The sequence below is a fragment of the Haplochromis burtoni genome, unplaced genomic scaffold, assembly GCF_018398535.1.
Source record: "Haplochromis burtoni strain Fernald_Lab_line unplaced genomic scaffold, NCSU_Asbu1 Contig_56, whole genome shotgun sequence".
Taxonomy (NCBI): domain Eukaryota; kingdom Metazoa; phylum Chordata; class Actinopteri; order Cichliformes; family Cichlidae; genus Haplochromis; species Haplochromis burtoni.
Window position 1 is genome coordinate 57,471 of NW_024582417.1, and position 25,532 is coordinate 83,002.

The 25,532-nt window shown below is 39.2% G+C and overlaps 1 protein-coding gene across 3 annotated transcripts in view; it reads right to left on the reverse strand.

Annotated features, from left to right (window-relative positions):
* npas2 (neuronal PAS domain protein 2) overlaps positions 1 to 23,667 on the reverse strand; it is a 41,166-nt gene extending 17,499 nt beyond the window's left edge. For 2 of the 3 annotated variants that reach the window (XM_042220812.1, XM_005922011.3), the window contains exon 1: positions 23,394 to 23,667. The gene's annotated coding sequence lies outside the window, so the exon portion shown is untranslated. Of the gene's footprint in view, positions 1 to 5,226; positions 19,387 to 23,393 lie in introns of those variants that run through there. The other variant, XM_005922010.3, reaches the window with a different exon arrangement.
* Positions 23,668 to 25,532: the final 1,865 nt, after the last annotated feature.

Sequence of the window (25,532 nt, forward strand, 5' to 3'; positions counted from 1 at the left end):
TAATCTAAAACAAAGCAAAGGAAAATTATGTGAACTTTCAACTTTGCACGTATAATATTTGGAGACTATGCACACAGCTGATATTTCAAAGGTGACCATTGTTAAACTAAAAGCATATCACTTATGCTTAGTTTTCACGCCAATCCATATTTTTAAAGATCCAAATGCTACATTTTGCGTTAAATTCAAGCTCTGGTGTTTAACATTTTGCTATGCTATCCTTGTCTGTGTTTTACTGCAGAAACTGCCCTCAGCTTACTGCAACTGCTCCGCAATAAAATCCTTCCAGTCCAAAAAGATTCCAAAACACAGAGCAGCAGGCAAAAATCAAACACTCACCCATAATTTATATTTCTAGTTTGCTTCTTTCCCCATACTTCATGGGCATATATGTAGTCTATTTGTAGCTTATATGAAGCCATTTGTAGGGCGTCAAATGGGTCAGAGTGAGCTAATAAGGTAAGGAACTCAAATGAGAGGCACAAAGCAAGACGATATTGCTGAAAGTCTTTCACTGCAAAGCAGTAATTCAAGCAACTTTAATGTCATTACTTGTACATTGTTGTGGAAAAGGTTCCCATGTTAACAAGGTGACATTATGCCTTAGGTCACTACAAATTTGTGACGTCTTAGCATTAGCTTGTAGCTACGGATGTCCTCTTTATGACACACAAACTTCCATTCCACTTTCAGGTTTCCATAGCTTGGTAAAGATTTGCACACAAAGGTAAAGACTCAGAATGAAACTCGCAAGTGTTACTGAAAAATCAAGCTCTTATTTAATTGGGCCAGATTGATGAGAAATGCCTTGCAAAAAAACTAAATGAAACAAAACAAAAAAACATTAGCTACCGCAGAGGGGAAATGCCAATGTTTAATCAGAAACACAATTTCTGCATTTACTGCCCTACTTACTGCCAAACTACTCTTTAGACTGTTTATGCTTTTACTGCATAGACACAGACGAAAAAGATCTTCCTGAATTGTTGACAAAACAAAAAAGCTGAAGTTTGTATAGCAAGCAACAGAAATTACCACTCATAAACTGATCTACTGTGTAAATGTCCTTTTTTTTCTTCGCAAGATTAAAGAGAAACACTGCATTAAGAATCACCTCATGCAGCTTTAAATGTATCTTTTCTCTGCACAGCTAAAATAAACCTCACATATCCATCTGCATTCTAGTACTGAGGTTAAACCACACCTCGCAAGGTCAACAGCTAAAAAACATCCGAGTCTCGTTACACTCGTGCCTTCGGGTATTTAAAACCCTTTACATTGAAACCTGAGCTCACTTCGCAGGGTGGTACACTGAAGTTCAAGTTCATGATGAACACTGTATGTAAACAGGCTGTAAAAGAGGCAGAGCCAATGACAATGGCCATGAAATAGTTCATTTTCTTTGTGAATTCTTAGCATTTAGACTTTGTATTGCAGTTTAAAAGAACTCTCCACCTTCAACTATAGCTTGTTATTAGGTTTAATATGCTCCATCTGTGCATTTAATTTAAACTTAATAACTATTATCACTTTGAGATTAAAATAATTTACATCCACATTTGAAACATTTACAACCCTTATTTTCATTTCAGATGTGAGTCGGTGAAGCTCACTAATGGCTTTAATGAGTAAAAAAGCATGCTGGTGTCATGCTGTTTGCTGAGAGCTGAGGACCTAAAGTACTCCTCTACTGCAGTGAATGACATCTAAAAAGCTCTCGTGTCCTCTCCACTTTTGCTTTTTCACCTTTTGGTGGGTATTTGTGATGATGTTTAAAACACTCAGGTAATGAGCTGCAAACACATTCAGGCAGGATGAGTTTTATTTTTTTCATTTTGTAGTTTTAAAACGTATGAGATGCTAAGGAACTGTCATATTATCTGTAGATCTTTTTAATGATGGATTACCCTCATGCAAAAGCAGCAGCAAACTGGTTGTTTTTGATAGCAAACTTTAATACTGGCTTGCAGAGGCATGGGCGCGTGATGAGAAGAGAGATGCTGACAGTAGATATTTCTCTGTCAACAAAAAAAAATACCTGTTTGACACAGCGCTAGCGATACGGGCAGCGAGCATGTGAGCTTTAAAGTTTTTCTGTCATGTGATGTAGAATAGATTTAATTAACATTTTCCTATATTGATGGCATGCACATACTGCTAGTGTGTCATTGTCAAAGTACAGCTTGGTGAAATGTTATTTTCTAAAATCACAAGTATATAGGAGCAAAACTCAGTATTTAATTTGTAAGCCAAAAGACCAGATAATGTGATAAACTGTATTTAACTGATCAAGAGCTATAATTTTTCTACTTATACTTTATTTCACAACTTACAAATCAGAATTAAGACCTGCAAAGTTAGCCTGCATTTGAACAGATCTAATAAATAAACACTTAAACTACAAATTTTGAGTTACAATCAAGAAATTAGATTGTAACGTTAACAGTGGGGCAGCTCTCTCTCTTTAACGTCTCTGAGCACAGAGTAAGACTGGGAGTACTTTGAGATTTGAACTAAATCTCCAAAAATTGCATTTGTTGAATTTGGTTAACAAATCTGATGTATCCATGGATTGTTTCACCCTCTGATTTCTAGCACAATTCACAATTCGACTTAAAATGCATCCCTATTGCCCACTACTTTTCCATCCATGAACAAGAACCTAGAAAACCTTTGCTAACCATTAGCATAGTAATGAGCATTTGCTCATCACATAAAAAACTAACAAAACTAACCAATACTAATATCAAATTAGCTCGGAAAATCAAATCCCTTTAAATATTAGCTATCAGCTATGACTGTTTTAAAAACTACAACAAAACCCCCGCCCCAAAAAACTCTAAATGCATTGTCTAGGTTTGAAAAATTAGGCCATTTCGGAAATGCAAAAGCTGCAGTATATCAAACATGGTAGCTTGAGGCTAACAGACGGCTACAGAAAAAGGTTATATCCCTCCTACTGGGTGATATATTTTTTAACAACTAAACCTTTAAATGCTATTAAGGTATACAGTAATGCCTTATTTGGGCAGAGCTGGTTTGACAGACAACTGCATGGTAACACAGCAGTGTTAGCGGTGTTAGCATCAGCTAATTAGAGACAGCGAACTGTTCCTCTCACTGCACCACTGTTAGTGCCTTTAAATCAAATTACTTTACATATAATGTGGTCTGCTATGCAGTATTAACAATCTGACCAAGAAGCCTGCTCCAATACTCTATATGTTAGCCCTAATTAAAAGGTATGTGTACGTTCTTTGCTAATATGCTAGCACACTAACCTCTTGTTTGATTAAAAACCCAAGATGGGGGCACCATTGCTTTATCTGTCTTATATACAGATTTTGCTAAATGCACAAAACCTCTTTAGAATACAAACAAAAAACATAATGATGTAATAAAGTAGCTACTTTCAACTGCTCCCTCATTCACAAGCGGTCACCACAGTAGATAGCGCCGCATGTTTTAGCATTTTCACACCAGATGCCCTTCCTGTCTCAACACCAAGGGGAATTGTGTGCTTTTCCCGGGATCAAACCTGGAAAGCAGTGCACTATGGAGCCACGAGGAAAAATCTGTAATGAATTCAAAAGGACATTAGCTAAGAAATACAGACTGCACGGTGGTCACCCACCAGTTGTTATACATTTACATTATGCAGTTACAAGTGAAAAACATAGACATGCTATAAACATATAAATTATTTGCTCCTCCAAAAATAATCAAGAATCTGGTTCCCAGATTGAAAGGTTACAATTAAAAAAGAAAAAAGATAAACCACGGCTCTGAATAACCAGGACAACTGTGTCATGATAAGCTGAGTAGGCCTAATGACTCACAAAAGTATTATATATAACTTTTTGCAACCCTAGAATAACACACAGGAAAGTGAACCAGGCAACAGAAAAAGTCTCTCTGCAGGTTTTCTGACAGCCAACACCATTCCCCACAACTACTCTGGTATTCCACACAGAAAGCTGTTCTGTGGCTCTGGCGCTGGACGACTACTATCTGCTCGTCTGCAGGTTTAAACTGTCTGACCACATCCACCTGCATCTGGGTTTGAGCTGACAGCTCAAGCCGTCAGGTAAACACTAACTGGGCTTGGACAAGCTTTATTTCAGTCAGTGTGGAAACGTTTTTAACATGTATCTAGGTCTTGCTGCTTAAGCCTAGATTACATAAAATCTGAAATAATTTGCACAGCATTTACCCTTTTCTCATTTGCGTCATGACTGTACAACATTCATATTATTGGTTATTTGAAAGCTTACAACCTCACCACCATTTATCAAACACACGTGTAACGCTGCATACTGTACGCACAGATGAGCACATGCAAACATGAACACTTGTTTCAAAATGCATTCAATAACATATAAAAACATCTTTCTAAATGTGTCGTGTTATGATTTCCAGTGTAGGTGTAGCTGCCTTTAACCGATAAGAAAGCAGGAAGCACTTCAACTGGCTGCAAACCTATAAATGAAAAACAGAGGAAAGGCCACTGACAGCCCTCACTGACCCTTTAACTTCCCAGTATGTACAGGGTAAATAAATAGCATTGCCACACTTGATGTAGACTCAAACAGTGGAAATGCTTTGCTCTAATAAGAAATCCCTTTCAGTTTCAAATAATTAAATTAACAAATAAATAAATAAACAAAAAGCCCTGAATGGACTGTGAATTCGAAGACCTGTGGGTTTGTCAGAGAAATGTGAACTCCAGTAGGCTTAAAGCTGCCAGGTTGGGTAACATCAGCCTGACCCTAAGCCTGCTGAGAAATTATCTAAGCATACATTTTCCGGTGACATTTAACATTTTTCTTTGTGGCGTCTTAGAGGAAGCAATGACGAAAACCCCTTTGGTGTTTTGGCCATTAATGTCATCATCGGGGGCACAACGGGTGGAGGGAAAAATAGGTTATTTCAGCCTTGTAACCAGGGCACTTGATGACTCTGAGCTGAAAACATGTAAGCAGCATTCAAGAGCGCTAACGCTGTCAAACATACGGACACCTGGATTTTACCCAAACCAGCCAAATCAGCCTGTGCTCCGTCTAATAAACACGCTTTCGCCCACCTCTCTTTTATTGGGAAAAGAGTCCAGTCGTGAACTTTGATCATATAAAACGGAGTAAGCGGGTGGCAGCAGCCTATGACAACATTTTGCGCTCGTCTGTCACAGTGACGCGAAACTGAAAGCTTAAGTTAAATCTCACATACCTTGAAAACAGGTCTCCAGCAGAAATCCGAATCCACACTTAACTTTAACCAAACTAGTCATTTTTAAAAGAAAAAAAATGTAAAAACTACAGCATAGCAGCCGAGCGCAATCAGCAGCCTCTGACTAACCAAGCAAGAGCGCTGAAAGCGTTAAATTGCATAACAGCGCCTTAAGTTAATAACGTGCTGTTATTAATCGCCGGTGAGCTCTCTGCGGCTTTGACAGTCCTAATTTATCAACAACAGAGGACCAAATTTCTGATTCGTGGCTTTTTTTTCTGTAGTTGCGGTCTTTCTCTCTCTCTCTCTCTTTTCCAGGGTCTGTACTCCACATCCTCCGCTGGCAGCGGCTTGTAAACAGGACCGAGTGGCTGAGAGCAGAGAAAGTAGGTCAGCTGGTAGCTCAATACTCGGGTAACGAAGGCAGCAGCAGCATAAGCAGCAATGCTGTGCAACACAACCGAAAGAAACCTGCGCTTGTGACCGGGAAGGAAGGGGGCAGATTGCAATCTTTAACACGTGCTTAATGAATAATAACAACCCACTAAAATGTCATTAGAGCAATGCAAAGAAGAGTAGATTTGTAATGTGGCTTTTGCACCGCAGTTTTCCGACTGTTTGAAACTGTGAAGCCTACCGAGACTTGGCCATAGGAGCCTAACCTTTAATCTACTAAGATATAGTTTTACATTCACAAGAAGGAGTCTATAGGAGGGGGTGATGGCATGCTGCAAATTGACCTTAAAGGTACTGCTGATATATTAAGGCAAATCACATGGGCAGGAGGAGGTGGTGAACGGTGCCTCCTCCCTGCCAGCAACACAGAGCAGATTAGCCTGTCTGACCCTGTTTATAAGTTTATAAACCATTTATTTAAATCTGCAGGGTGAAGGGAGGCAGGCCATACAGAAAGATGACAACACCTCAATGTATAACCAAAACAAGACGCTGTAGACTTTTGTTTTGCCCCCCAAGTACTTCCCCATACACTTCCTATGTGTGTGTTTTTTTTTTAACTTCCTGGTTCCCTTCTCTCCTCAGCTGAAGTCCCAAATGTGGGTCAGCAGTCTACATGACTAATTTCAAGCTTTAATGATGGACAGCCTCCAAGTATTTTGTGTCTGTCAAGTGGCTTCACAAGCAGCTACAGATGTGGGCATGTCGAGAATGTTAAAAGAACCAAAGAGAGCATTTACATGGAGAAATTATTTGGAGCGTTAAAAAATGAGGCAGAGGTTTTACTGTAGTACGCCTATATGACTGTCACAGTCATATCAGTAGTTTATCTAATTGTACTATTTGGACAAAGCCTATCAGTACACCAGCCATTTTAACCAAGTCCTAAATTTTATTAACATGACATGTATGGATGGCTTTTGTATGGAGATGCCACTTAGTCTATGTGGCTAAAGCCACGATTTCACTGCTACTGATTATAGCCCTCATTACTTGATAAATGATTTCTAATAACTTAATGGTAGGTAGACTAATTAGTTATTTTGTTTCCCTATGACATTTCTGAATGCACCTTTAATTTTTAAAGATCTTTAAGATCTTTAAAGACCATAATCTTAAAAACAGTAATCGTGAACAATTAGGTGCCAAATGTGTAAATGTGAGACTCTTTTTACACTTATACTTTCCCAAATATCAAGCTCTACTGTACTTGTTAGCAACATAGATGGTTTACATTATTAACTGCATGTGAGGCTTGCTTACTCACAAACAACTGAGGAGACCATATTTTGGATTATTTAGACAATGTTAAGTAAAATAATAACAAAAAAAAAAAAAAACTTTTCAGTAGGAAATAGCCACATCTTTGATTGCACTGATGTGCTATCCTTTCCTTCTTATTTAAAATACTTTGGGTTACATAAATATGTTTCTTTAATGGCAGATCTTGTAATCAAGGCCAGTTCTCGTGTGAATAAAGAGCACAGAGCACAAGAGAATCAACGTTGTCACCTGTTGTGCCTCATCTCATTAGAGAGTGAGTGTCAACTGCTTTGACAAGTTAGCCTTTGACATCAGAGAGCTTTAAGTGCATGTTCTTAATTAGAAAAATTGAGCTTTTCATAATGAAGAGTGTGAGTGTTGACCTGTGAGTGCCAGCGTGTACTTTGAAGAGGTTTTGCTAAATCCATTTAAATCAATAAAACAGAGCAACTTGTAAAATGCAAGAAAATATTAAAAATTTGAGGAGAGAACAGTTTCAGTAAAATAATCTGAACAGATGACATGAAAATCTTTACTTTGTTTTCTATATTTTGTGGGTCCTTCTGGGTCCTTTTTTCCCAGCATTGCTTTTAAAGCATACAGGTTTTATTGCTAAGGTGACAACAAAAGAAAATCAATGTTTTAACCCAGACAGGGAAAAAGTATTTGGAATTTAAAAAAAAAAAAACCATGGACACATAATTTCAAAGTCAAAGCGTCTGTTTCTGGCTCGGCCGGTCGTCGTGATGTTTTATGATTTGAATTTCTCTCCAGATGTCCCTGAACTCCAGACGCACATTTGAGGCCACGGTAGATATGCAGACCACTTGTCTCAATGACCATCTTAATGTAATGAGTCACATTTTCCACACAGCTGATGCAGCCTGCAGCTGTTGTAGTAGTCCCAATTTCAGTGACTGGCTCATGAGGTGGTACCAGGATGATGCCAGTTCTGCCAGCCAAGTTATACATGAAGCCTCTCTGGAGACATAAACATCCTCCATCAGGTGATTGAACCTTCTTAACTGACTCTTGCATCGTTGGCATGACTCCGCTGTGATTTGTCAGCGCTAACCAACCTTGAAACTAAAAGCCTTGTATTACCACTCCTGATAGTGGCTGCACCACTGCAGCTACACAGTTTTACACACGTCTTGCACACCTAACATCTGTGTAGTTTGTGCAACATCCTCAGTCCTGCACTTATGAAAGTGACTGCAGAACTGCTGGGATATCTGCAGAACTCCTAAGTATCTTCTATGAATAAAAAGATATACTATTTTAAAAAAATAAAATACAAATAAAACACAGCAGAAGGAACAGCTTAGTTTGACAGGTCTGCATTACTTAAAACTAAAGTTTGTAACAGTGCATCCAACAAAGTGGAGGGCACAGTGCACCTCTGACACCCCCATACTGCACTGAGCAAATTCAGTGTTGCATTCAGTGCTGTCCCTTTCTGTGTTACTCCCATAGTGTGATCACACTGGTTGCTCTAGTTTCTGTCACGACTGAGAAACTTGAAAGTCAGGTAGATGACAAATCTGGTAGGTAGGGCTGGGAAGAGGTGAACTGTCCTTAAATTTTAGTCACTACCTGTTGTAATTAATGGATTTATTTATATTGAAGAAATGTAGCCGATCAAGTCGTAGAGCATGCAGCACAGCTAATGTGACCTAATTCAACCTTGGGGGGGAAAAGGAATTGCTGACAAGTTGAAAAAAGAAAAATAGAAGAAAACATAGCAAGAATAATGTATTGTTAATGTATCCCGAGGAAGCTATCGTTAATGCAGCCATCTCAAAGAAGAAACAGCACGATTTACATGTTTGCGATGGCTCAACTTAAACAAAGAAACTATGCAAAATGCGCTGTGTGCTAACGCAAACCAAAAACGGAAAACTAAACTATACGCGTGCAATTTCAGCCTGCTCAAGAACGAAAGAAAGCGAGCGAAAGTAAGAATGAAAGGTTTGTTACTGCAGATAATTTTGATGGTTTCTGGAGGCTTAAGTCACTTTCACAAAAGTACTAGAATAAAATGTACTTTCACTTACAGTCTGGCAACAGTAAGAAGCAAACCGATGCACTTCAGACTAAAAGCATGAATAATAGTAAATAATTATTAAGAGTCAGCTTCAAGCATCAACTGTAAATATGCCTCTAGAAACTAGATTGCAAAAATATAGGTTTGCTTATACTGTGATCAGACCTGTAAAAGACACTTCTCTCATATGAGCTGGTGAATGAAACAGACAGAAGTCCTGGAGGATAAATCAGTCACGAGGAGTTCAAACAACCTACAATTAGACCACACAGAGGTATTCAGAGGCTTCATGGGGTTATGATTGGTAAAAATCTACAAACTCCATCCAGAAATTAAGCAAAATGAAGTTAATAAACTGCATAAGGTACACTCAGATTTACCCATCTGTCAACTCTGAAATTGTGATGCCCTAAAAGGTATCAGAAAAAAAAGATCCAAAGTCAGTGAGTACTTTTCTTTCCTAAACAGAGTGCTTCACTTTAGGATTCCTCCACCACCTAACTCCCGTTAAGTACATGCTTGCTTTGTCTCTTAATGCTCCATTAATTTTTTCCTCAAGCTTCAGTAATGCATACACAGCACTGGGACTGTCTTTTTCAAAGGTCTGACACTGTAAGTTCTGAAGCTCTCGCCAAAACATTTTAGAGCACAAATACTTCCAAATGTGCCCCTCCATGGATGAGTAGTGTTGGTGCCAAACGAATAATGTTCTTTGGGCTGATAGAGCAAATCTAACAAGGATGTGGCGCTCTGACCTAATTACCACCACTGCTGTGTGTAGTGGCTTAGTTTTAAGGATGACAGTGCTGGTCAATCAGGTCTGGCGGTTGTTTGTCTTGACTGGGTAATGATTCCCAGAAATGTTTCTTAGTGACTTTGGTGAGCCCTTGACCTAATTATATATAGATTTAGTCTTCTGAAGATTCTCAGAGTAAACTGCAATAGTATGTTTTCAATATATTGCAAAACTGGGCCAAAATGGCTTTTCTCATGTAATTCTCAAATGTGCTGAATTTAGTGCTAATTAGCAAATGGTAGCACGCTAACATATTAAAGTCAGTTAAACATATGCTGACAGTAGCGTTTAGCTCTGAGCACTGCTGTGCTATACTGCAGTCCTGTTTGCATTGTTAACTCTCATATAAAGTGATGACCGCTATTTACATATTTAATGACATGTTAACACAGAAACTCCTGACACCTGCTGTGTATTAAATGAATAAATAAGTCAGCAAATGAAAGACTTTCAAATAACTGAAAGCAACTAAAGATCTGTGTTGTGTTCTTATTTCTATAGCATACTCCATGCACACTACACACACATTACAGTACCAAATCATTGAGCAGATAGTACAGGATGCCAGACTGATTGTATAGAAACATTCTGAAGTCCATTGTTACCTTGCCAGCAACCAACAAGATCTAAGATTCATAAAGATCTCCCACATTTTACTGCATTATTCACCATCCGACTACATAGAGATTAGTGGCGCTCTTTTTATGTAGGTCATGCTATTGGATAATGAGATGACATTTAGTGCTCATAAGCAGGCGTCACTCCATAATGAAGTCACATCATTGCGTTCTTTACATGCTGCACCTTTTTCCAGACTGCTTCCAGCTTCATCAGTGAAAAGTGACTATTTGTATAATTACTCAGACATTAAGCCATATTGCCTCTCGCTACATCTGTGCTGCTGGTATTGATGATGTCATTGCGGCCCTCTGCTGAAGCACTGACTTTCATTAATTAGACGGTGGCACTGCTGTTCACTCTGTGTTCCCATGGTAACAATGTGTAGTGTCTACTTTCTCCCAGCTATGCCCATCAAGCTGCCGGTTTCCATTTTTCTTCTGGTCGACAAGATTTCTCATACATAACTCAGGAAGTCATTTGTTACACTGTTGACTATTAATAAAGTGCCAAAGCAACCTTGCTGGCTGCATGCTTTGATTTCTCCTTACAGCAGTTTTAACTCACTCTCAACCCACAACAACAGATGAGATACAAGCTTCAGGACTGCTACGCAATAAATGTACATGTTAACCTAAAGTTTAATACTGGCATCAAGGTTTTCCAGCATGTCACTGTTAATTTTACAGTATATGTGCCAAAATCTACACAGTTTAATACTGTAAGTACACATGCTGAAACTGCTCTTTAGTGCAAATATCTAATCAGCCAATCACATGACTAAAACTGGGCATGAAAACATAGTCTGATGATGATCCGCTAAAGTCAAACCGATCGTCAGAATGAAAAAGAAATTTGATTTAAGTGGGCCAGAGAGGTTGCTCTGAGTATTTCAGAAATTGCTGATCTACAGGGATTTTTCCACAAAACCATCTTTAGGGTTTATAGAGAATGATCTGAAAAAGGGAAGTCTCCAGAGAGCAGCGGTTCTCTGGGGGTAAATGCCCTGTTGATGCCAGAGGTTACAGGAGAAGGGCCCAAGCTACTCAAGCCGATAGGAAGGCAGCATAACTCAAAACAACCACTCATCACAACCAAGGAGTGCAGAAGGGCATCTCTGAACAGATCCAACATTGAATATATGGGCTATAGCAGCAGAAGATCACACAGCGTCCCATCACTGCCAGCTAAGAACAAGAAACTGAGACTAAAATTCACACAGACTCACCACACTGAGCAAAACATGCCTAGTCTGACGAGTCTCAATTTCTGCTGCAATATCTTGACTTTAGGGTCCGAATTTGGCTTAAACAAAATGAAACGCTGGGACCCCATAGTACCATTTGAGGATTGTTCAAACACCACAGCCGACCCGAGTATTGTTCATCCATTTATGACCACAGTGCACCCATCTTTTTCATGGCTTTTTCAAGCAGGGTAATGCACCATGTGGCAAAGCTCAAATCAACTGAAACTGGTTTATTGATCGTCGCAATGAGTTCACTGAACTCAAATGACCTTTGGGAGGTGATGTAACGAGAGATTCGCATCATGAATGTGTAGCCTACAATCTGCAGTGAGATGCTATCATGTCAATATGGAGCAAAATCTCTGAGGAAGGTTTCCCGCAGTTTATTGAAGAATTAAAGTGTTCTGAAGGTAAAAGGGGTCCAATCCAGTACTAGAAAAGTGTACCTAATAAAGTGTATATTATAAGCCACTGCATTGCCAATATACTAACATTTATTGCTTCCATAATTAATATTTTTCTACTGTAAAATAAAGTAAAATATACCTCTAAATACACTAGTCTTTCTGATCAGCCCTGTGTCAATATTTTCATGTATCATCTTTCTTAAACTATGATAAACTATGGTCACTTGCTTGGGTTGCTACAGGAGTTTTCACCTAATTTTAAATTTCTTTATATGGACTGTGTGCTCGGTGTGGCACACAGTGACTTGATGCAACACGAGTAAGTTTATTTTCTGACTCAAATGAAAATAACACTGCAGTAAGACGGGACAGTAGCTTTCTGTTGCTATTTTTTTAAAGACATCATCATTGACACTTTTCTGCTGTGTCGACCTACACCACCATGTTATCAGTGTGCAACAGTTGCTTTCGTTTTAGCAGAAATTTGTTAGTGTGGGCTCAGCTACAGGCTACAAACGATTTACCTCAACGCCACTTGTTAAAGAAGAACAAATGAAAAGAATTTCAAGACATATGTGGCTTAATGCTTCAAAATAGTGAGCTCTGTCTCACAGAAGGAAGAAAAATCACATCCGGAGGTGATGCTAAATGACTTTTCACACCGTGTAATTGAGTATAGATGGAGCACCACGGCTAAAGCCTTAGAGCTCATTCAAATGCATGAAATGAAAAAAGGAAAACAGTAAAGAAACAATTCATTATGTCCCTTCTCGGGAGAGTTTTCCCACAAGCTTTGCCCATCACTACCAGACAGAAGCTCCACACTAATCCTGCCCCAGGCAACAGCTGAACCCCACTCTACTCAGAGCAGTTTAACACATCCACACCTGTGGGGGGGAAAAAACTGTTCTTTTACCCTGTTTTCCTAACTGCACCTGTTAATGCACCTGTTGAATAATCAGCTAATCAGCTAAGAACATGAATCCTAGTTCACATCAACCTCGCAGCTACTAATTCACAACTCACAGCCATCAACCTAGTCAACCATTAGTCAACCTGCATATTTTATGTAGATTTTCTTCTTCATATATTCCACGTTTACTTTTTGGTAACACTTTAGTCAAAAGTGCCTTGTAATTACACATTCACCACACAGCACGGAGTGTGTGGTGAATGTGGATGGTCGCATCCTTTCAATGAGAAAGCAGTCCCATAAAACAAACATCCTTTCACCAGGTAGATCCACTCTCAAATTTTCTTATAATTATATTCTTTCAACAATTCCAAATGAATCACAGTTACTCCAAGCCTGTTATTGCCTGCTGCTGCTGCTCAGGGAAAAAAAAGATGCAATTACCTAAGGCAGTGTGAGCAAATATGTGGGTCACCATTCTGGGGCATGGGTGGAAAGGGCAGCGGAGCTCTTTCTTTTCACCACTCAAGCTCGGATGCCAAGTTAGATCTTTGATTAGATTCTGTCTCATTCTTAAACATCGCCTCCAAATGAAGCATTTTTGAGCTGTTCACCCGAACGTCATTGTTATGAATTCACCAGTGAGTGTTTATGAAACTGCAACCGGCCCCTCTGTTATGCACAGACTCTGAAGTGAACTTAAATAGCCTTTCGCAAAGAGTCCATGGAAAAAATGACCTTATGTCTCCATTCCTATCTATTGCCGTTTCATTTTCCTGGTTATGAAACGATGGCTTCCATATCTTCAATGCTCTCCTCCTGAGAGCACGCAAACCTCTCTTAAGTTTCACAGAACAGTAGAAAGCAGCTTATAAATTATTCTCTTTGAGGAAAGACTAAAACACATTGAATATTGGCTTCCTCTATGGCCAAATATCCACTCTGCCTAATTCTTATTCTACCGAAACAAAAATCAGTGGACTGCAGATATTTGATTCGATTTGATTATTTTTGAGCTACATGAAAATATTTCATGTTATTTTAGGCAGTTTAACATTTCAGCTGAACTACAGAATACAAAACCTGCTCATCGTGCATCTTTTATTCATCCGATGAGTGGTTTAAAAGTAGTACAAATGTTAACACGTAATCAGGATGGATGCTCAGTCAACTGAGAAAGTGAATTAATAACATCTACATTATTAATGACAGAAGGCTGGATCATCAGAAGTCTCTGGAAAACAACTCGCATAATGACTAGTTTTCATATTTTTATGTTTTTACCTGTAATGCTTCTTTCCTACACTACATTTGTCTTCTTGGACTTCTTGGAGTAGCTGTGCATGCCACGCAGTTCAGGTGCAGCTACTTTAGCTTTGTTTACCCTCTCTTTTTGTTAACTTTCTCCAGACTGGCTGCACCTCGCAAACAAAAGAACCTTTGGCTTAAAGGGATTTCTTGTACCTACATTGATTTTAATAACTGAAATTCCACCATGTTTATTGTGAGCATAAACCTTTGTTACAGTGTATATGTGCAAATATATAAAGGAACACAACTGGTTTTCTCTCTTTCAGACAGCTAAGCTTAAAGAGGCCATTGCATCTGAGTGGAACTATGTGTGCACATTACTCATGCTTTAATGTGATAATAATTCATGAATCATGAAGTGTCCTTCAAGAAACCTAAAATCACTGCCAGCTCTGTAAAAAAAACTGAAAAAAAGTCTTTTTGGCTTCCTCTTGATGGTGGAATAGAACTTCCTGTAGATTTCCATCAATTTTATCATATGTTTCTGTGTTTCTCTTAAGATGCGCGTGCACTCACCAGCTACTCTTTTAGGTACACCTGTTCAACTACTCGTTAATGGAAAAAATGTAATCGGCCAATCACATTTTTACACGTAGACATGGTCAAGACGACCTGCTGAAGTTCAAATCGAGCATCGGAAAAGGAAAGAAAGGAGATTTCCAGTGAGGGGAAATTTTCTGGGTGTAACGAAGAGGTGTTTCATTACTCTGGGCAAAAATGCCTTGTGCCCTTTCTTATGCTACTTTCCACTGTTCTGGGAGAAGACTGGAAAAATGTTGCCTGGTCTGATGAGTCTTGCATTGCAACATTTAGACGGTCGGGTCAGTTTGGAGTGAAAACAACATGAAAGCTTGGATGAGGTCATGAATATTGTCCAACCACTTATGGCCACAGTGTACCCTGATGATGGCTTTCTACGGGATAATCTCTCAAAACTCAAATCATCTCAAACTGACTTCTTAAACGTGACATTGAGTTCACCTTGTTTTATCTGTGCCATGAAGAATTAAGGTGGTGCTGCATGGGAAAGGGAGTTCAACCCAGTACTAGCACGATGTACCTAATAAAGTGGACAGTGAGTGAAAATCAGTAAAAAAGTTTAAACACTTAAATTAAAAAAAAAAAAAAACAACAACTCAGAAACTGGAAAGTTTTAGTAGGAAAGTGTAATGAACTCATTGGCTGGACCCAGACTAAGAATGAAATTCAAGTATCACAGCACTATGTGAACTCTCCAGTTCGCCATCAGTGGACATGTTCAGGTTTTGCCCCATGACATCACAGATTACATATGGCTTACTTAACATTAAAGGAAGAAAGAAATGTGTGTGGGAGGGCCCTTTTCATTTCACCATCAGACCTGACACGATCTTGTTGTGACTCCACTAAAGCAAACAACGTTGTAATGCACATGCAGCCAACACCCTCAACTGGAGATCTGAATCACTAGATCTAGGTCACACACACACTGCGAGGCCCATTTTTCTTCTTCATCTGACACACAATGTGTGGCCACACCCGATTCTTAAACGTAACCTTTTGTAGTGAAGCAAGAATAAATGTTACATCCTGTGAATCAGCTATATTTTAGAGACACACGGGTGGGGGGGGGGGCATTTATTTGTAGACAAAGCACACTGTGTATCACTCAGATGATGATAACAGCTTCTAAAAGAACCTCATTTATGTAGATCCTCACTCCTTTGAATGATGAAGTACCATAAAAACCTTTCTGAAAGGTCAGTATTAGTGCAGTGTCACTGAGGAGCTCTCACACACGGTAGTTTCAGGTAATGTCATTTCATGCCACAAATAAAAAGAGAGGAAGCAAATTCACATAATGTGACTGGTCTCAGTGGCAGAAAAAGGAAAGCTTTCTCTTTTTATAAAAGGAATAAATAGATTTGAAAAAGCCAAATGTCTTAATGATGGCGTAATGGCTCTGAGCCTGCAGCTACTGAGGACAATCACTGTGTGCTTTAGAGCAAGAGTTCAGTGACACCAGCAAGGCCGATGACGTCAGTAGAGGCAGTTATATAACTGCTGCTGAACATTTTGTCTGTCATAGTTACAAGGCCAAAGAGGGTGACATGAATACCAGTCATACTCTCAGGAGTCATGTGCAACATAGTTCCACTGGCCAAAGGAAGCAAAAGGCAAGCAGGCCTCGGTATAGAGGGGTATGGAACAAAAAGGAACGGCTCTGATTAATGATAACAGTCTGCATGTCTGTCTTATGTCTGCCCTTACGGCTATAAATGCTTCCACATTATCTTCTTACTGGAGATTGATCAAGTATTCACAAGTCTAAAAATTCCCAAACAGCACATCAGACCAACAGGTCAAAAGAGTCTAAAGATGATAAAACAGAGAAAATAAGGCTGGGATGTGTCTGCAAAGTAACTATAACAGTTTGAACAAACACTACAAATAGAAATTATTTAGACATACACAGTAGGCCGCACAAGATTATCAACAAACAAACAACCTGAAAAAAATCATCATTTAGAGAAGTTCATAATTTAAAACTGTCAGTTTCACTTGGTATTAATTTAATTTAATGGCGACTGTTGCTTCTAGCACCATCGAAGATAAACCCTGTAGCAATAAATGGTGTAAATAAACAGTGGCTTTTGGCCTTAACCCAAATACTGCTACACACTGTACTGACACCTCTGCCATCATTGATTATCCTTATAGGCCACTTTCTTAACTGGGTCTTTTATTGATTCCTAAACAAATTTTATCAGAGGAAATAAGCAGAATTCCACAGAGTCAGTGTAACAATTTCATTATCACTGTCACAAAAATATGCCAGCACTGATATAAGGAAATGATAAGGTGTGTGCCATGTGATTCCATGGACCATTTAGTACAAGCTTTCAACTGGAACCATTTCTTACTTCCCATCAGGAGTCATTGTTCTCTGAAATATGTTACCTAAGAATCAGAAATACCGGACAACAGCGATCTAAAGCCAACAAATAAAGGCTGTGGATTGGCCTTTAAAGGGTAAGCGTCACTTCAATGTTTTTATAATCATTTTAACTAAGTAATTTGACTGATTTGTATTGGACAATACACATTTCACATGCATTCAAAGTTGCTAAATATAGTTGTTCGCCTATATTTGACTGTAAAGCTAAATTGTGGCTGCTTTAAAGCCAGCTGTCTGCAACACAAAGGCTCTGAAATATTCTCTGCCCAGCTGTGACAGATGTTACACAGAATTTGCAAAGACACTTACTTCTTACACCAACCATAACCTGAGAATCAGTGCCATAGCAAAATCATGTAACATGGAACTTGAGGCAAAGAGTGGAAATAAAGTTCCACTATAAAAAAAAATGCCTACACAAAGGAGCCGACAAGTTAATGTGTTTATGTATTTTCTGGCAGCAGTCCATTTTAATAGCGAATACATCAAAAAATAAACCACACTATATATATATTTTTTTTTTTAAAAGCACAATCTCTTGCCATTTATTACTTTAAATTAATTTTATACCTGAGATAGCAATATCTCACTCAAGGCCATAGTGCTTTAGAGAATATCGGCATGGCTGTGGCCTTGTCCCTGCAAACCATTCAGAGCTGTACTAATATTCAATAAACAGCACTCACTCTTGTGTGATATTGCTTGATTAAGCTGTCTCAGACCAAGGATGATGCCCTCTAGTTTGATAGTGAATCACTGAAGCAATTTCCCTGGTTCCAGCTTCTCAAATGTAAGCCTTCGCTACTTTTTTTCCAGTTTGCACCCAACTTGGTTTGATATAAATCATAATTGTGGTTTTTCTATATTTTTATTCACCAATTATAATTGGGCCTTAAAAAACAGCCCTATTTGAATTTTAGGATTATAGATTCTGTACAGATTTTACCATTAAAACATAAACATGTTCGCTTCAACAACAATATTCAGCTACTGTAGCAAGAACCACTAATCTGAAAAATTCAAATTCCATTATAACTTTAAGATATAAAGTTCAATTAAATTTCAAGAAGTTTGGAGGGTTTTTTTTCCCAAGTTCAGCTGCAAAAGCCAACTAACACCTTGATGAAACTAATCCTCATGGGGACAATCCCAGGAAGAGAAAGACAACGAGTTATGTCTGCCACAGGGGATAAGTTCATTAGAGTTACCAGCATCTCACATTAGAGACACATTACTTCCCAGAGTTCAAGTAGCGGACACACATTAACACCAAATATTCGGATGAGACTGCGTAAACTGGGCCTTAAGGGTTGATTCCTATGGGTTACCAATTCCAACAAGTAATAAAAAGACACAATAGGACAAAGAAATACCCTGAATGAACCAATGAAAAACTGCATTTTGTTCTCATAAGTGTAAATTTGAGATTTTTGGTTCAAATTGCTGCATCTTTGCAAGACTTTGCTGTTGACAGCTGTTGGAGATTCGTTCAAAATTAATGGCAACACTGCTTACCCAGCAGAGCTAACATAACATCATGGTCTGAGCTCAGTTTGTTTGTCATTGTGACAAAGATCCAAAACACATCTCCAGGAAATGAAAGGCTATAACTACTAAGATATAGAGCAATAGAGCGCAACATCAGAAAGCTCAGCTAACAGAAAGCTGATATGATCTGGGGTAACATCGGGGTCAGCAAGTGCACAGCAATAAAACTATTCCCTTTGACAACTTCATTAGACTTGGACACCAAATTAAGAATTCAAAGGTGTTGCTTTAGCAAGAAATTCTGGCTCTTTAGAAGAAGGTGGTTCAAGACTTTTGCACTGTACATGTATCTAAATAAAAAATGTTTTCCATAAATACAACCGACTATAATAACATTGTTGCAGAAATGCTGTTGTTTGTGATGTGGTTTGACTGAGTTAATTACTTCTTGTAATTGGCTCCATTGTCCTTCGGTCACTTGGTTGTAAGATTATGGTCATTAAACTTTAACTACAGTTGAAGGAAGTTCCTAGAGAAGCCACAGTGATTTCAGTTTTAGTTAACTTCCTTAACATTCAGCTCTGTCCTAAACAAGGTTATTATAGTTAACTTAGACATAAAACTGGATGTGAAAAAATATATATAAATATCAAATTTTTAATATAATATAGTTAAAAAATAAACGAATTAATTAAAATACTATAATAATAATAACAATTTGACTGACACTTTAAATTAAACTAATTTCATTTTTTCACCCTGGTGTTTACGACAGAATTGCCTAATTTCCTTCGGGATTAATAAAGTTTTCTGATTCTGATTGGCTGTTGGGGAAGTTCATTAAAAATCACTGTGGCTTTTGTAGGAGACAAGTGAGCCATGGACAATGGGGCCAACTACGAGAAGTCTCAGTCATACCACAACACAAACAACAGCATTTCTGGAACAATGTTGCGATAGTCAGTTGCATTTATAGATTTATAGACTGTAAAAGTCTTTAACAACCCTTCAATTCTCAATATTTTGCTTCCAAGGAGCCAGCCTTTCTTATAATTTTTGGATTTGAGTAGCAGTTCTCCAGGCTAGGAAGGTTTTTTAAAGAGGAGTCATTTCTCTTGTTAATTCATTACGTCACTTCACACTGAGACAATCAAGCATAAAAATGGACCTAACTCAAAGGATGACCCAGTTGTGTTCTCACATAACAGACAACTGAGCAAATAATCAATTTTAACAAGTATCTTTAGGAACTTTAATAGAAGCCTGTTGAAAAACACATTTTCTTCCCATTTCTTTAGGTGAATCTATGAAAAAGAAAAACATAGCACATTTTCAACATGAATAAAATTGTTTTTTTACACTAACAAAATTATTTCCAAGGAGCTGTTAGCTGTACAAAATTGGCATATCTCGCTTTGTGTCCTTAAAAGCTTTTGAGAGAAATGAAAAAGTCGAGGGCAAACGAAAAGACTATCCAGGGCAGATGAACAGTATCTAAAATTCTTAAGAAACATGAAAGAATTCAGCAGCAGCAAAGACAGAGATGCATCTGCTGTTCACTGAAGTCTCAGAAATGGCCTCGGTGAATAGGGAGAAAAGGCTGAGGTGTGCCAGATTACACAAGAACTGGACTGAAAATCAGTGGCAACAGGTTTGATGGAGAGATGAATCCTAATCTCAAATTTCTGTTTCAAATTGTTACTGATATGTAAAGAGGAGATCAGGAGAGAGGTGCAACAGTGAGGGTCTGCAGCCATCTTCAAAACACAATCTTATTAAAACTGATGGAATTATGACTGTGTGTCAGATGTGTTGTATTTTTGTTGTTTTCCCTTTGTGTGTTTTTTAATCGCAACTTTTTCCACTGATAAATAAGTCTTTAACCATTAAAACCTGTGAGGTCAAAACAGATTTGCCAGAACGGTGTTTTTCTTTCCACAGTCATTCATTTGTGCTGTTTTCTACAACACACACTTCCTGTTTGTGTTTAATAGTGTCACAAAAAAGCTGTTATCTTGACTCACACGCGACAAAGTAACTTGCTTCATGCACGTCTCCTCTGGGACAGAGAGCACGCAAAACACTTGAAACAACAAGAGCTGTTGTTGGTAAGAAGCAGTGAAAGTCTAGCTCTGATGGAAATTACAAATACTCTGAATGCCTCTTTCATGTAGTCAGGGAGCCTGTTTCCCATCTCTCTCAGCTTTTTTTCTGTTTTATTACCTCGAACTTACCTATTTAAATGTTTTGGCTGCTGCTCTGTCCAAGTACGCATGCCACTGTGGTGCTCATGTCTGCTTTTCTTGATGTCTGTGGAAATAACTGGCTAACCTAAAGTCTTACATTGTATTTGTATGCCTTCTAGTTTTCTGTGGAAGATTTTATATCAATATGGTTTGTTAAAGAAAAAAGCAAAACACCGTGATAAGACTTGAAGTCAATGTCAGTACTGAGACAATAAGGCCAAAATGAGCTAATCACACACAAAAAGATGACACCTCTGGTGTTCGGAGGTAAGCGGGACTTGGTTATTTGCAACCTCTGATCTATTAATCAACCTGTTGTGAGATTACACCCCATTTCATGTGTTTGTGATGAATCATCATGGGTTGAACATTCAACATTCATTCTATGTGGAGCGCGGCTCTGTTTTCTTAAAGAGACAGAAAGCAGGAGGAGTCCCTTTGCTGTTACACAGACCTACACCATTTGTGCATGCCCAGTCACACTAAGCAGCTCTAGCAATATTCAGACTAGCTTTCAGTTTAAGCTTGCAGGACATGGCCCAGTAACCTACTTTCCCCACAACATGCTCTGTAACATCAGAGAAGAGGCTATGTGTCATCAGTTAACTAACCTTCACCACAGCATAGTTTCAGCAAAGAGATGAAAGAAGAAGAAAAAATCACAGACACTAATCAGAGTTATATGTCAGGACAGAAATGTCTACAAGGCCCCATGCTCAGTTTATACTTAAAGGTGAAATAAATCCAGATAGAACTTATAATATAACTTATATTCCCTGCATTTAAAGGTCTCCGGGGGAGGAGACTAAAACTAAAAAAGACCACATGAAGAAGATTAGAGAAGAAAACTTTCAATTTGAGAGCAGAAAAGTCTCAAATTGCCATTCCACTGAGTACAGGGCAAGCGAATTACATTACAATAAATGTTGGTTATAAAAAAACAAACAGATGTGTAACATTTGTGGCAGCATTTCTCAAAACTCTGAAATCCTTGTTTGACTCGAACACATCTTAGCAGAACCTTAGCAGATTGGGTTTCCCTTTTTTCTTCTGTGCACAGACTCGTGTATCAGGTGATCAGCACTGTTAATGGTTAAACCCCACTACCTGACACCCTCAAACCAGTCTTCTGGGTTACCACACACAAAAAAACCCGAAACACCCACACAGTCTGACAGCTGTGTCAGTGGTGCACAGTGCACCACTGACACAGCTGGTCCAGGCTCACTCTACATTTGTTTATCACCCAGAAGCCAAATTTTTTAGTCTGACAAGTGGTGGATGGCCTTCTCCATGATACCTGTCAGTTACTGGAAGCTGTAAAAGGATTGTGATTGACTCCTATATACTGTTTTTATAGTGGTAGACCTAATGCCAAAAGTGGAATCCACAACGTTTTCAAGCTCACCGTGTAACAATGTTCTGATTGTCCCATTTAGCAGCAGGATTAGAATTGGCTGAAGGGAGAAGAAGACAGCATGAGTCATGAGGCAGGCCCAAATGTTTAGCAGCACGATATAAAGAGGAGCATATGGTGCAATGAACAGCCCAGTTCAGTCAGTCATGGAACAGCCTCATCCTGCCCCGCTCAGCTGTCAGCACACATCCTCATCACTGCTCATGGCTCCTGGGCCAACCTCAGCACTGACACAGCAAGCCGGAAAAATGGCACAAGCCTCAACACGAGTGTAAGTAGATGGACACACAGGATAATCTTTTAGACTCTGACAGCAGCACACTTTGGAGCAAAGATAAAAAATAACCAAAATGCCCCGGATCCCTGGCTCTGGGTTTTGTTTCGCATCAGGTCCCCGAACTACAGCTGTGACTGACATAGCATCGGTCATTCAGATCAGACATTCAGATGTATATCAGAGCTGATTTTACTAGGACAAGTGTCTTGGCTTATCAGACTCTAGTTTGTTTGTCTGTTCGTGCCAATTAAGCCACATTCATATTTCATTCCTCATATTTCAAATCACACACACACACACACACACACACACACACACAAGAATCTTCCTTTTTCAGATGGAGTCATGTGTCTCCATATGGAAAAAACTGACATTTCAGAGCTAGGTCAGCACATAGGTTCCATTATACAGTAGTTACTGCACTCACTAAGATTCTTACACAGCTTCCCACAATATAATGATTATAACACACACTAAAGGACTAAGACTTTCTTCTCTTAGTAAACAGAAATAAAAAAAAAAAAAACAGTCTAAACAGTTATGTATGTGTTTGATTGGGACATAAAGAAGCAGATATACCATCTATTGATATTATAAACACTGTGAAGCAGACTGAGCCAGGAGAAGAGGGTAGCTACTAAAAACAACTTTTTAAAATATTATTATTATTTGAAAGTTTCCAATTTGAAGCCACATTTATAACAACCGTAACAAGTAACGAGCACAAAGCCGGACACTCACCTTATTCTGCCGAATAATGATCCAAACAGGAGCGGCTGTATGTGTTTGTGAGTCTGGGTTTTAACAAATAAAACTCAGACGTGTTACATTCCAGAAAGTTGCTCACATGTGAAACTGCACTGCAGTCTGCTAACGATTCCTGCCGCTGTCTGTATTTAGGCTGCAGCACGCTGCTGAGGTGACCCAGCCTACAAACCTCACACGTTCATTAGAGCGCGCTGGTCAGTCCGGCTCCTGTCCGCGGACTCATGCAGGCTGAATGAAGAGCCTCCGGCAGCAGCCAGTGTGCGGCCGCGCTCACAGCCCCGCCCACTGGTCCACATACTATATTAAGTTACGTGAGCAGGCTGGTTGCAGTCTGCCGAAGAGCGGAGGCGGTCTTTTAAGCCCCGCCTGTTCTCACGACGTCATTGGAGGAAAGCGCCATCCAATACCGCCCTCTCCATAGGGTTACCGCAAGGGGGCGTGGCTGGACCTCCATCCAGCCATTCAGTTGTCTGCGTTTGGGGGTTTCTCGGCCAAACAACACTACAGGTAGACTATCGCGTGGGTGCAACACAACTGAAGATTTTAAGGCGTTTTGAAGATCACATTTTGGCTGTTTCACACACCACTGTTCGGCTTATTTGTGTGACTCGTGGTCTCTGGGTCAGCCACAGAGACCACGTAAAGTTTGTTGGTCTGAGAGGCGCACCACTGAGTCGTACCTGTCCCCTACTTTCTCCTCAGTCCAACCAATCAGTGGACGCTGCAGCGCCACCTTTAGTTCAGTGCGTAATATCTGCATGGGTAAACTGCTAAGGGTGCAACAGCTCAAATGAGTCACTCCAGTATATGCAGTTGGTTGAGGCTGAAAGAGTTGTACCTCACTGAGTTTCTCTGGTTTGCTATTTTACATTACAGCTATAGCATTACAGGTCACTACTCATGCATACCATGCATACTTCACATACAATGAAAATGGTTGAGATGTTAGTGGATAAGCAGATATGCTTTTAAATGCTGTGTTGTAGGTCAAAGCAACTGGGGTCCAAACATCTGTCAGTCTAGAATTGTCCTGCCCAGAGCCCAGACCTGAACACTATTGAAGCGGTGTGGGATCATCCTGACAGTGAACATCCAAAGAAGAGCTTTGAACGTCCTTCAAGAACCCTTGGAGAACTATTCCTGAAGAAGAAAGCTGCCGAAGAGAGTTTAGATTGACTTTCAAGCTCGTTACAATTGTGAAAACTCAGTTTTTGCCCTATATACTCTATGTTCTTGTTTGTACAAAAATCACTGGACCTATTTTTCAGTTTCCAGTCAAAATATAAAGAAATAACAGGTGGCTCTTTGCTTTTGCACAATGCTTTATTTATAAATCTGCATTATTTCTAGGGTGGCATATAAACAGAAGAAAATTTATGTGACAGGAAAGGTTAACTCCTTTTGAAAAAGGCAGCTGACGCACATGTTCAGATCACACTCCTGCAGATCAGTTCTGGAGGCATTTGTGCAAAGTTAGACTGATTTGTGGTTTTTCCTATGTCTAAAGACAAGGTAGCATGTAACACTCTAAAACAATTCTGTTGTGAGAGTTGCATCCAAAGCATGATCAAATAGGCCAACACCCCCACTCCTTCACTTCATCTGTCAAAAGATATGCTGTCTAATAGACCTCTCACAGGATGTGTGTCTCTAAATCACTCCTCAGGAGGGGAAACAAGGCCAAATGCTTCGAGTGGGTTAAGACATACTTGTATTTCACAGCGGACTGACTATTAAATAATGAATTTCGTTATTCATGACCGTAACAAGAAGGGATGCTGCCAGAAGGGAGAACGACACCACAGCATATCAAATCATTTTCAGGCCACATAGATGTTTTGTCTGCAAAGAAAACTCTTTTGCAACTGCCTGCGAGAAAGCGTGTGAGTCTGCCAGTCGTCGCACATCATTTTCCTTTATAATTTTCCCGGTGAATAGCTATTCATGAACAGGGCAAAGACCACATGGCTCTACGTGAGGAGAAATAAATCTACAACATCCCTCCACTGTTATTCTATATATAAAAAGCTTTATCGTGGAGTCAAACCACACACATAAACACACACTCACACACAAAGAGTCCTCTTCAAACAATGACGAAGTGAACATAAG